Raw genomic sequence first — 13295 nt, 5'->3', positions numbered from 1 at the left:
TTTGTAAATTACTTACTTGAATTTGAAGTTTGTTCCTCCATCTCGACTCAAAAGGGAACCTGAAAAAGGAAAAAATCAATTATTGCTAGTAAGCTACAGCCCAGTTGTTTTTTCTTTAAATAATTTGTAAATTACTTACTTGAATTTGAAGTTTGTTCCTCCATCTCGACTCAAAAGGGAACCTGAAAAAGAGAAAAATCAATTATTACTAGTAAGCTACAGCCCAGTTGTTTTTTCTTTAAATAATTTTTAAATTACTTACTTGAATTTGAAGTTTGTTCCTCCATTTTGACTCAAAAGGGAACCTGAAAAAGAGAAAAATCAATTATTACTAGTAAGCTACAGTACAGTTGTTTTTTCGTTAAATAATTTTTAAATTACTTACTTGAATTTGAAGTTTGTTCCTCCATCCCGACTCAAAAGGGAACCTGAAAAAGAGAAAAATCAATTATTACTAGTAAGCTACAGTACAGTTGTTTTTTCGTTCAATAATTTTTAAATTACTTACTTGAATTTGAAGTTTGTTCCTCCATCTCGACTCAAAAGGGAACCTGAAAAAGAGAAAAATTAATTATTACTAGTAAGCTACAGCCCAGTTGTTTTTTCTTTAAATAATTTTTAAATTACTTACTTGAATTTGAAGTTTGTTCCTCCATTTCGACTCAAAAGGGAACCTGAAAAAGAGAAAAATCAATTATTGCTAGTAAGCTACAGTACAGTTGTTTTTTCGTTAAATAATTTTTAAATTACTTACTTGAATTTGAAGTTTGTTCCTCCATCCGACTCAAAAGGGAACCTGAAAAAGAGAAAAATCAATTATTACTAGTAAGCTACAGTACAGTTGTTTTTTCGTTCAATAATTTGTAAATTACTTACTTGAATTTGAAGTTTGTTCCTCCATCTCGACTCAAAAGGGAACCTGAAAAAGAGAAAAATCAATTATTACTAGTAAGCTACAGTACAGTTGTTTTTTCGTTAAATAATTTGTAAATTACTTACTTGAATTTGAAGTTTGTTCCTCCATCTCGACTCAAAAGGGAACCTGAAAAAGAGAAAAATCAATTATTACTAGTAAGCTACAGTACAGTTGTTTTTTCGTTAAATAATTTTTAAATTACTTACTTGAATTTGAAGTTTGTTCCTCCATCTCGACTCAAAAGGGAACCTGAAAAAGAGAAAAATCAATTATTACTAGTAAGCTACAGTACAGTTGTTTTTTCGTTAATTAATTGTAAATTACTTACTTGAATTTGAAGTTTGTTCCTCCATCTCGACTCAAAAGGGAACCTGAAAAAGAGAAAAATCAATTATTACTAGTAAGCTACAGTACAGTTGTTTTTTCGTTAATTAATTTGTAAATTACTTACTTGAATTTGAAGTTTGTTCCTCCATCTCGACTCAAAAGGGAACCTGAAAAAGAGAAAAATCAATTATTACTAGTAAGCTACAGTACAGTTGTTTTTTCGTTAATTAATTGTAAATTACTTACTTGAATTTGAAGTTTGTTCCTCCATCTCGACTCAAAAGGGATCCTGAAAAAGAGAAAAATCAATTATTACTAGTAAGCTACAGTACAGTTGTTTTTTCGTTAAATAATTTGTAAATTACTTACTTGAATTTGAAGTTTGTTCCTCCATCTCGACTCAAAAGGGAACCTGAAAAAGAGAAAAATCAATTATTACTAGTAAGCTACAGTACAGTTGTTTTTTCGTTAAATAATTTGTAAATTACTTACTTGAATTTGAAGTTTGTTCCTCCATCTCGACTCAAAAGGGAACCTGAAAAAGAGAAAAATCAATTATTACTAGTAAGCTACAGTACAGTTGTTTTTTCGTTAATTAATTTGTAAATTACTTACTTGAATTTGAAGTTTGTTCCTCCATCTCGACTCAAAAGGGAACCTGAAAAAGAGAAAAATCAATTATTACTAGTAAGCTACAGTACAGTTGTTTTTTCGTTAATTAATTGTAAATTACTTACTTGAATTTGAAGTTTGTTCCTCCATCTCGACTCAAAAGGGAACCTGAAAAAGAGAAAAATCAATTATTACTAGTAAGCTACAGTACAGTTGTTTTTTCGTTAAATAATTTGTAAATTACTTACTTGAATTTGAAGTTTGTTCCTCCATCTCGACTCAAAAGGGAACCTGAAAAAGAGAAAAATCAATTATTACTAGTAAGCTACAGTACAGTTGTTTTTTCGTTAAATAATTTGTAAATTACTTACTTGAATTTGAAGTTTGTTCCTCCATCTCGACTCAAAAGGGAACCTGAAAAAGAGAAAAATCAATTATTACTAGTAAGCTACAGTACAGTTGTTTTTTCGTTAATTAATCTGTAAATTACTTACTTGAATTTGAAGTTTGTTCCTCCATCTCGACTCAAAAGGGAACCTGAAAAAGAGAAAAATCAATTATTACTAGTAAGCTACAGTACAGTTGTTTTTTCGTTAATTAATCTGTAAATTACTTACTTGAATTTGAAGTTTGTTCCTCCATCTCGACTCAAAAGGGAACCTGAAAAAGAGAAAAATCAATTATTACTAGTAAGCTACAGTACAGTTGTTTTTTCGTTAATTAATTGTAAATTACTTACTTGAATTTGAAGTTTGTTCCTCCATCTCGACTCAAAAGGGATCCTGAAAAAGAGAAAAATCAATTATTACTAGTAAGCTACAGTACAGTTGTTTTTTCGTTAATTAATTTGTAAATTACTTACTTGAATTTGAAGTTTGTTCCTCCATCTCGACTCAAAAGGGATCCTGAAAAAGAGAAAAATCAATTATTACTAGTAAGCTACAGTACAGTTGTTTTTTCGTTAAATAATTTGTAAATTACTTACTTGAATTTGAAGTTTGTTCCTCCATCTCGACTCAAAAGGGAACCTGAAAAAGAGAAAAATCAATTATTACTAGTAAGCTACAGTACAGTTGTTTTTTTGTTAAATAATTTGTAAATTACTTACTTGAATTTGAAGTTTGTTCCTCCATCTCGACTCAAAAGGGAACCTGAAAAAGAGAAAAATCAATTATTACTAGTAAGCTACAGCCCAGTTGTTTTTTTTTTAAATAATTTGTAAATTACTTACTTGAATTTGAAGTTTGTTCCTCCATCTCGACTCAAAAGGGAACCTGAAAAAGAGAAAAATCAATTATTACTAGTAAGCTACAGTACAGTTGTTTTTTCGTTAAATAATTTTTAAATTACTTACTTGAATTTGAAGTTTGTTCCTCCATTTTGACTCAAAAGGGAACCTGAAAAAGAGAAAAATCAGTTATTGCTAGTAAGCTACAGTACAGTTGTTTTTTCGTTAAATAATTTTTAAATTACTTACTTGAATTTGAAGTTTGTTCCTCCATCTCGACTCAAAAGGGAACCTGAAAAAGAGAAAAATCAATTATTACTAGTAAGCTACAGTACAGTTGTTTTTTCGTTCAATAATTTTTAAATTACTTACTTGAATTTGAAGTTTGTTCCTCCATCTCGACTCAAAAGGGAACCTGAAAAAAGAAAAATCAATTATTACTAGTAAGCTACAGCCCAGTTGTTTTTTCTTTAAATAATTTTTAAATTACTTACTTGAATTGGAAGTTTGTTCCTCCATTTCGACTCAAAAGGGAACCTGAAAAAGAGAAAAATCAGTTATTGCTAGTAAGCTACAGTACAGTTGTTTTTTCGTTAAATAATTTTTAAATTACTTTCTTGAATTTGAAGTTTGTTCCTCCATCCCGACTCAAAAGGGAACCTGAAAAAGAGAAAAATCAATTATTACTAGTAAGCTACAGTACAGTTGTTTTTTCGTTCAATAATTTGTAAATTACTTACTTGAATTTGAAGTTTGTTCCTCCATCTCGACTCAAAAGGGAACCTGAAAAAGAGAAAAATCAATTATTACTAGTAAGCTACAGTACAGTTGTTTTTTCGTTAAATAATTTGTAAATTACTTACTTGAATTTGAAGTTTGTTCCTCCATCTCGACTCAAAAGGGAACCTGAAAAAGAGAAAAATCAATTATTACTAGTAAGCTACAGTACAGTTGTTTTTTCGTTAAATAATTTTTAAATTACTTACTTGAATTTGAAGTTTGTTCCTCCATCTCGACTCAAAAGGGAACCTGAAAAAGAGAAAAATCAATTATTACTAGTAAGCTACAGTACAGTTGTTTTTTCGTTAATTAACTGTAAATTACTTACTTGAATTTGAAGTTTGTTCCTCCATCTCGACTCAAAAGGGATCCTGAAAAAGAAAAAAATCAATTATTACTAGTAAGCTACAGTACAGTTGTTTTTTCGTTAATTAATTTGTAAATTACTTACTTGAATTTGAAGTTTGTTCCTCCATCTCGACTCAAAAGGGAACCTGAAAAAGAGAAAAATCAATTATTACTAGTAAGCTACAGTACAGTTGTTTTTTCGTTAATTAATCTGTAAATTACTTACTTGAATTTGAAGTTTGTTCCTCCATCTCGACTCAAAAGGGATCCTGAAAAAGAGAAAAATCAATTATTACTAGTAAGCTACAGTACAGTTGTTTTTTCGTTAATTAATTTGTAAATTACTTACTTGAATTTGAAGTTTGTTCCTCCATCTCGACTCAAAAGGGATCCTGAAAAAGAGAAAAATCAATTATTACTAGTAAGCTACAGTACAGTTGTTTTTTCGTTAAATAATTTGTAAATTACTTACTTGAATTTGAAGTTTGTTCCTCCATCTCGACTCAAAAGGGAACCTGAAAAAGAGAAAAATCAATTATTACTAGTAAGCTACAGTACAGTTGTTTTTTCGTTAAATAATTTGTAAATTACCTACTTGAATTTGAAGTTTGTTCCTCCATCTCGACTCAAAAGGGAACCTGAAAAAGAGAAAAATCAATTATTACTAGTAAGCTACAGTACAGTTGTTTTTTCGTTAATTAATTTGTAAATTACTTACTTGAATTTGAAGTTTGTTCCTCCATCTCGACTCAAAAGGGAACCTGAAAAAGAGAAAAATCAATTATTACTAGTAAGCTACAGTACAGTTGTTTTTTCGTTAATTAATCTGTAAATTACTTACTTGAATTTGAAGTTTGTTCCTCCATCTCGACTCAAAAGGGATCCTGAAAAAGAGAAAAATCAATTATTACTAGTAAGCTACAGTACAGTTGTTTTTTCGTTAAATAATTTTTAAATTACTTACTTGAATTTGAAGTTTGTTCCTCCATCCCGACTCAAAAGGGAACCTGAAAAAGAGAAAAATCAATTATTACTAGTAAGCTACAGTACAGTTGTTTTTTTGTTAAATAATTTGTAAATTACTTACTTGAATTTGAAGTTTGTTCCTCAACATCTCGACTCAAAAGGGAACCTGAAAAAGAGAAAAAATTAATTATTGCTAATAAGCTACAGCCCAGTTGTTTTTTTTTTAAATAATTTGTAAATTACTTACTTGAATTTGAAGTTTGTTCCTCCATCTCGACTCAAAAGGGAACATGAAAAAGAGAAAAATCAATTATTACTAGTAAGCTACAGCCCAGTTGTTTTTTCTTTAAATAATTTTTAAATTACTTACTTGAATTGGAAGTTTGTTCCTCCATTTTGACTCAAAAGGGAACCTGAAAAAGAGAAAAATCAGTTATTGCTAGTAAGCTACAGTACAGTTGTTTTTTCGTTAAATAATTTTTAAATTACTTTCTTGAATTTGAAGTTTGTTCCTCCATCCCGACTCAAAAGGGAACCTGAAAAAGAGAAAAATCAATTATTACTAGTAAGCTACAGTACAGTTGTTTTTTCGTTCAATAATTTTTAAATTACTTACTTGAATTTGAAGTTTGTTCCTCCATCTCGACTCAAAAGGGAACCTGAAAAAAAGAAAAATTAATTATTACTAGTAAGCTACAGCCCAGTTGTTTTTTCTTTAAATAATTTTTAAATTACTTACTTGAATTGGAAGTTTGTTCCTCCATTTCGACTCAAAAGGGAACCTGAAAAAGAGAAAAATCAGTTATTGCTTGTAAGCTACAGTACAGTTGTTTTTTCGTTAAATAATTTTTAAATTACTTTCTTGAATTTGAAGTTTGTTCCTCCATCCCGACTCAAAAGAGAACCTGAAAAAGAGAAAAATCAATTATTACTAGTAAGCTACAGTACAGTTGTTTTTTCGTTCAATAATTTGTAAATTACTTACTTGAATTTGAAGTTTGTTCCTCCATCTCGACTCAAAAGGGAACCTGAAAAAGAGAAAAATCAATTATTACTAGTAAGCTACAGTACAGTTGTTTTTTCGTTAAATAATTTGTAAATTACTTACTTGAATTTGAAGTTTGTTCCTCCATCTCGACTCAAAAGGGAACCTGAAAAAGAGAAAAATCAATTATTACTAGTAAGCTACAGTACAGTTGTTTTTTCGTTAAATAATTTTTAAATTACTTACTTGAATTTGAAGTTTGTTCCTCCATCTCGACTCAAAAGGGAACCTGAAAAAGAGAAAAATCAATTATTACTAGTAAGCTACAGTACAGTTGTTTTTTCGTTAATTAATCTGTAAATTACTTACTTGAATTTGAAGTTTGTTCCTCCATCTCGACTCAAAAGGGATCCTGAAAAAGAGAAAAATCAATTATTACTAGTAAGCTACAGTACAGTTGTTTTTTCGTTAATTAATTTGTAAATTACTTACTTGAATTTGAAGTTTGTTCCTCCATCTCGACTCAAAAGGGAACCTGAAAAAGAGAAAAATCAATTATTACTAGTAAGCTACAGTACAGTTGTTTTTTCGTTAATTAATTTGTAAATTACTTACTTGAATTTGAAGTTTGTTCCTCCATCTCGACTCAAAAGGGATCCTGAAAAAGAGAAAAATCAATTATTACTAGTAAGCTACAGTACAGTTGTTTTTTCGTTAATTAATTTGTAAATTACTTACTTGAATTTGAAGTTTGATCCTCCATCTCGACTCAAAAGGGATCCTGAAAAAGAGAAAAATCAATTATTACTAGTAAGCTACAGTACAGTTGTTTTTTCGTTAAATAATTTGTAAATTACTTACTTGAATTTGAAGTTTGTTCCTCCATCTCGACTCAAAAGGGAACCTGAAAAAGAGAAAAATCAATTATTACTAGTAAGCTACAGTACAGTTGTTTTTTCGTTAAATAATTTGTAAATTACTTACTTGAATTTGAAGTTTGTTCCTCCATCTCGACTCAAAAGGGAACCTGAAAAAGAGAAAAATCAATTATTACTAGTAAGCTACAGTACAGTTGTTTTTTCGTTAATTAATTTGTAAATTACTTACTTGAATTTGAAGTTTGTTCCTCCATCTCGACTCAAAAGGGAACCTGAAAAAGAGAAAAATCAATTATTACTAGTAAGCTACAGTACAGTTGTTTTTTCGTTAATTAATCTGTAAATTACTTACTTGAATTTGAAGTTTGTTCCTCCATCTCGACTCAAAAGGGATCCTGAAAAAGAGAAAAATCAATTATTACTAGTAAGCTACAGTACAGTTGTTTTTTCGTTAAATAATTTGTAAATTACTTACTTGAATTTGAAGTTTGTTCCTCCATCTCGACTCAAAAGGGAACCTGAAAAAGAGAAAAATCAATTATTACTAGTAAGCTACAGTACAGTTGTTTTTTCGTTAAATAATTTGTAAATTACTTACTTGAATTTGAAGTTTGTTCCTCCATCTCGACTCAAAAGGGAACCTGAAAAAGAGAAAAATCAATTATTACTAGTAAGCTACAGTACAGTTGTTTTTTCGTTAATTAATCTGCAAATTACTTACTTGAATTTGAAGTTTGTTCCTCCATCTCGACTCAAAAGGGATCCTGAAAAAGAGAAAAATCAATTATTACTAGTAAGCTACAGTACAGTTGTTTTTTCGTTAATTAATCTGTAAATTACTTACTTGAATTTGAAGTTTGTTCCTCCATCTCGACTCAAAAGGGAACCTGAAAAAGAGAAAAATCAATTATTACTAGTAAGCTACAGTACAGTTGTTTTTTCGTTAATTAATCTGTAAATTACTTACTTGAATTTGAAGTTTGTTCCTCCATCTCGACTCAAAAGGGATCCTGAAAAAGAGAAAAATCAATTATTACTAGTAAGCTACAGTACAGTTGTTTTTTCGTTAATTAATTTGTAAATTACTTACTTGAATTTGAAGTTTGTTCCTCCATCTCGACTCAAAAGGGAACCTGAAAAAGAGAAAAATCAATTATTACTAGTAAGCTACAGTACAGTTGTTTTTTCGTTAAATAATTTGTAAATTACTTACTTGAATTTGAAGTTTGTTCCTCCATCTCGACTCAAAAGGGAACCTGAAAAAGAGAAAAATCAATTATTACTAGTAAGCTACAGTACAGTTGTTTTTTCGCTAAATAATTTGTAAATTACTTACTTGAATTTGAAGTTTGTTCCTCCATCTCGACTCAAAAGGGAACCTGAAAAAGAGAAAAATCAATTATTACTAGTAAGCTACAGTACAGTTGTTTTTTCGTTAATTAATTTGTAAATTACTTACTTGAATTTGAAGTTTGTTCCTCAACATCTCGACTCAAAAGGGAACCTGAAAAAGAGAAAAAATTAATTATTGCTAATAAGCTACAGCCCAGTTGTTTTTTTTTTTAAATAATTTGTAAATTACTTACTTGAATTTGAAGTTTGTTCCTCCATCTCGACTCAAAAGGGAACCTGAAAAAGAGAAAAATCAATTATTACTAGTAAGCTACAGCCCAGTTGTTTTTTCTTTAAATAATTTGTAAATTACTTACTTGAATTGGAAGTTTGTTCCTCCATTTCGACTCAAAAGAAAAACTGAAAAAGAGAAAAATCAGTTATTGCTAGTAAGCTACAGTACAGTTGTTTTTTCGTTAAATAATTTTTAAATTACTTTCTTGAATTTGAAGTTTGTTCCTCCATCCCGACTCAAAAGGGAACCTGAAAAAGAGAAAAATAAATTATTACTAGTAAGCTACAGTACAGTTGTTTTTTCGTTCAATAATTTTTAAATTACTTACTTGAATTTGAAGTTTGTTCCTCCATCTCGACTCAAAAGGGAACCTGAAAAAGAGAAAAATTAATTATTGCTAATAAGCTACTGCACACTTGTTTTTTTTTTTTTAAATAATTTGTAAATTACTTACTTGAATTTGAAGTTTGTTCCTCAACATCTCGACTCAAAAGGGAACCTGAAAAAGAGAAAAAATTAATTATTGCTAATAAGCTACAGCCCAGTTGTTTTTTTTTAAATAATTTGTAAATTACTTACTTGAATTTGAAGTTTGTTCCTCCATCTCGACTCAAAAGGGAACCTGAAAAAGAGAAAAATCAATTATTACTAGTAAGCTACAGTACAGTTGTTTTTTCGTTAAATAATTTTTAAATTACTTTCTTGAATTTGAAGTTTGTTCCTCCATCCCGACTCAAAAGGGAACCTGAAAAAGAGAAAAATCAATTATTACTAGTAAGCTACAGTACAGTTGTTTTTTCGTTCAATAATTTTTAAATTACTTACTTGAATTTGAAGTTTGTTCCTCCATCTCGACTCAAAAGGGAACCTGAAAAAGAGAAAAATCAATTATTACTAGTAAGCTACAGTACAGCTGTTTTTTCTTTAAATAATTTGTAAATTACTTACTTGAATTTGAAGTTTGTTCCTCCATCTCGACTCAAAAGGGAACCTGAAAAAGAGAAAAATCAATTATTACTAGTAAGCTACAGTACAGCTGTTTTTTCTTTAAATAATTTGTAAATTACTTACTTGAATTTGAAGTTTGTTCCTCCATCTCGACTCAAAAGGGAACCTGAAAAAGAGAAAAATCAATTATTACTATTAAGCTACAGTACAGTTGTTTTTTCGTTAATTGATTTGTAAATTACTTACTTGAATTTGAAGTTTGTTCCTCCATCTCGACTCAAATGGGATCCTGAAAAAGAGAAAAATCAATTATTACTAGTAAGCTACAGTACAGCTGTTTTTTCTTTAAATAATTTGTAAATTACTTACTTGAATTTGAAGTTTGTTCCTCCATCTCGACTCAAAAGGGAACCTGAAAAAGAGAAAAATCAATTATTACTAGTAAGCTACAGTACAGCTGGTTTTTTCTTTAAATAATTTGTAAATTACTTACTTGAATTTGAAGTTTGTTCCTCCATCTCGACTCAAAAGGGAACCTGAAAAAGAGAAAAATCAATTATTACTAGTAAGCTACAGTACAGCTGTTTTTTCTTTAAATAATTTGTAAATTACTTACTTGAATTTGAAGTTTGTTCCTCCATCTCGACTCAAAAGGGAACCTGAAAAAGAGAAAAATCAATTATTACTAGTAAGCTACAGTACAGCTGTTTTTTCTTTAAATAATTTGTAAATTACTTACTTGAATTTGAAGTTTGTTCCTCCATCTCGACTCAAAAGGGAACCTGAAAAAGAGAAAAATCAATTATTACTAGTAAGCTACAGTACAGCTGTTTTTTCTTTAAATAATTTGTAAATTACTTACTTGAATTTGAAGTTTGTTCCTCCATCTCGACTCAAAAGGGAACCTGAAAAAGAGAAAAATCAATTATTACTAGTAAGCTACAGTACAGCTGTTTTTTCTTTAAATAATTTGTAAATTACTTACTTGAAATTGAAGTTTGTTCCTCCATCTCAACTCAAATGGGAACCTGAAAAAGAGAAAAATCAATTATTACTAGTAAGCTACAGTATAGTTGTTTTTTCGTTAAATAATTTGTAAATTACTTACTTGAATTTGAAGTTTGTTCCTCCATCTCGACTCAAAAGGGAACCTGAAAAAGAGAAAAATCAGTTATTACTAGTAAGCTACAGTACAGTTGTTTTTTCGTTAAATAATTTGTAAATTACTTACTTGAATTTGAAGTTTGTTCCTCCATCTCGACTCAAAAGGGAACCTGAAAAAGAGAAAAATCAATTATTACTAGTAAGCTACAGTACAGTTGTTTTTCGTTAAATAATTTGTAAATTACTTACTTGAATTTGAAGTTTGTTCCTCCATCTCGACTCAAAAGGGAACCTGAAAAAGAGAAAAATCAATTATTACTAGTAAGCTACAGTACAGCTGTTTTTTCTTTAAATAATTTGTAAATTACTTACTTGAATTTGAAGTTTGTTCCTCCATCTCGACTCAAAAGGGAACCTGAAAAAGAGAAAAATCAATTATTACTAGTAAGCTACAGTACAGCTGTTTTTCTTTAAATAATTTGTAAATTACTTACTTGAATTTGAAGTTTGTTCCTCCATCTCGACTCAAAAGGGAACCTGAAAAAGAGAAAAATCAATTATTACTAGTAAGCTACAGTACAGCTGTTTTTTCTTTAAATAGTTTGTAAATTACTTACTTGAATTTGAAGTTTGTTCCTCCATCTCGACTCAAAAGGGAACCTGAAAAAGAGAAAAATCAATTATTACTAGTAAGCTACAGTACAGCTGGTTTTTCTTTAAATAATTTGTAAATTACTTACTTGAATTTGAAGTTTGTTGCTCCATCTCGACTCAAAAGGAAACCTGAAAAAGAGAAAAATCAATTATTACTAGTAAGCTACAGTACAGCTGTTTTTTGTTTAAATAATTTGTAAATTACTTACTTGAATTTGAAGTTTGTTCCTCCATCTCGACTCAAAAAGGAACCTGAAAAAGAGAAAAATCAATTATTACTAGTAAGCTACAGTACAGCTGTTTTTTCTTTAAATAATTTGTAAATTACTTACTTGAATTTGAAGTTTGTTCCTCCATCTCGACTCAAAAGGGAACCTGAAAAAGAGAAAAATCAATTATTACTAGTAAGCTACAGTACAGCTGTTTTTTCTTTAAATAATTTGTAAATTACTTACTTGAATTTGAAGTTTGTTCCTCCATCTCGACTCAAAAGGGAACCTGAAAAAGAGAAAAATCAATTATTACTAGTAAGCTACAGTACAGCTGTTTTTTCTTTAAATAATTTGTAAATTACTTACTTGAATTTGAAGTTTGTTCCTCCATCTCGACTCAAAAGGGAACCTGGAAAAGAGAAAAATCAATTATTACTAGTAAGCTACAGCACAGCTGTTTTTTCTTTAAATAATTTGTAAATTACTTACTTGAATTTGAAGTTTGTTCCTCCATCTCGACTCAAATGGGATCCTGAAAAAGAGAAAAATCAATTATTACTAGTAAGCTACAGTACAGCTGTTTTTTCTTTAAATAATTTGTAAATTACTTACTTGAATTTGAAGTTTGTTCCTCCATCTCGACTCAAATGGGATCCTGAAAAAGAGAAAAATCAATTATTACTAGTAAGCTACAGTACAGCTGTTTTTTCTTTAAATAATTTGTAAATTACTTACTTGAATTTGAAGTTTGTTCCTCCATCTCGACTCAAAAGGGAACCTGAAAAAGAGAAAAATCAATTATTACTAGTAAGCTACAGTACAGCTGTTTTTTCTTTAAATAATTTGTAAATTACTTACTTGAATTTGAAGTTTGTTCCTCCATCTCGACTCAAATGGGATCCTGAAAAAGAGAAAAATCAATTATTACTAGTAAGCTACAGTACAGCTGTTTTTTCTTTAAATAATTTGTAAATTACTTACTTGAATTTGAAGTTTGTTCCTCCATCTCGACTCAAAAGGGAACCTGAAAAAGAGAAAAATCAATTATTACTAGTAAGCTACAGTACAGCTGGTTTTTTCTTTAAATAATTTGTAAATTACTTACTTGAATTTGAAGTTTGTTCCTCCATCTCGACTCAAAAGGGAACCTGAAAAAGAGAAAAATCAATTATTACTAGTAAGCTACAGTACAGCTGTTTTTTCTTTAAATAATTTGTAAATTACTTACTTGAATTTGAAGTTTGTTCCTCCATCTCGACTCAAAAGGGAACCTGAAAAAGAGAAAAATCAATTATTACTAGTAAGCTACAGTACAGCTGTTTTTTCTTTAAATAATTTGTAAATTACTTACTTGAATTTGAAGTTTGTTCCTCCATCTCGACTCAAAAGGGAACCTGAAAAAGAGAAAAATCAATTATTACTAGTAAGCTACAGTACAGCTGTTTTTTCTTTAAATAATTTGTAAATTACTTACTTGAATTTGAAGTTTGTTCCTCCATCTCGACTCAAAAGGGAACCTGAAAAAGAGAAAAATCAATTATTACTAGTAAGCTACAGTACAGCTGTTTTTTCTTTAAATAATTTGTAAATTACTTACTTGAAATTGAAGTTTGTTCCTCCATCTCGACTCAAAAGGGAACCTGAAAAAGAGAAAAATCAATTATTACTAGTAAGCTACAGTATAGTTGTTTTTTCGTTAAATAATTTGTA

The 13295-nt window shown here is 29.3% G+C and overlaps 1 long non-coding RNA gene across 3 annotated transcripts in view; it reads left to right on the top strand.

Moving 5' to 3' along the window:
- The window catches only part of LOC136032139 (uncharacterized), a 171088-nt gene that overhangs the window by 71316 nt on the left and 86477 nt on the right, over positions 1-13295 (top strand). The window lies entirely within an intron of this gene.

Source organism: Artemia franciscana, chromosome 10, assembly GCF_032884065.1.
Source record: "Artemia franciscana chromosome 10, ASM3288406v1, whole genome shotgun sequence".
Lineage (NCBI taxonomy): Eukaryota > Metazoa > Arthropoda > Branchiopoda > Anostraca > Artemiidae > Artemia > Artemia franciscana.
This window is presented reverse-complemented; position numbering and strand designations above follow the sequence as displayed.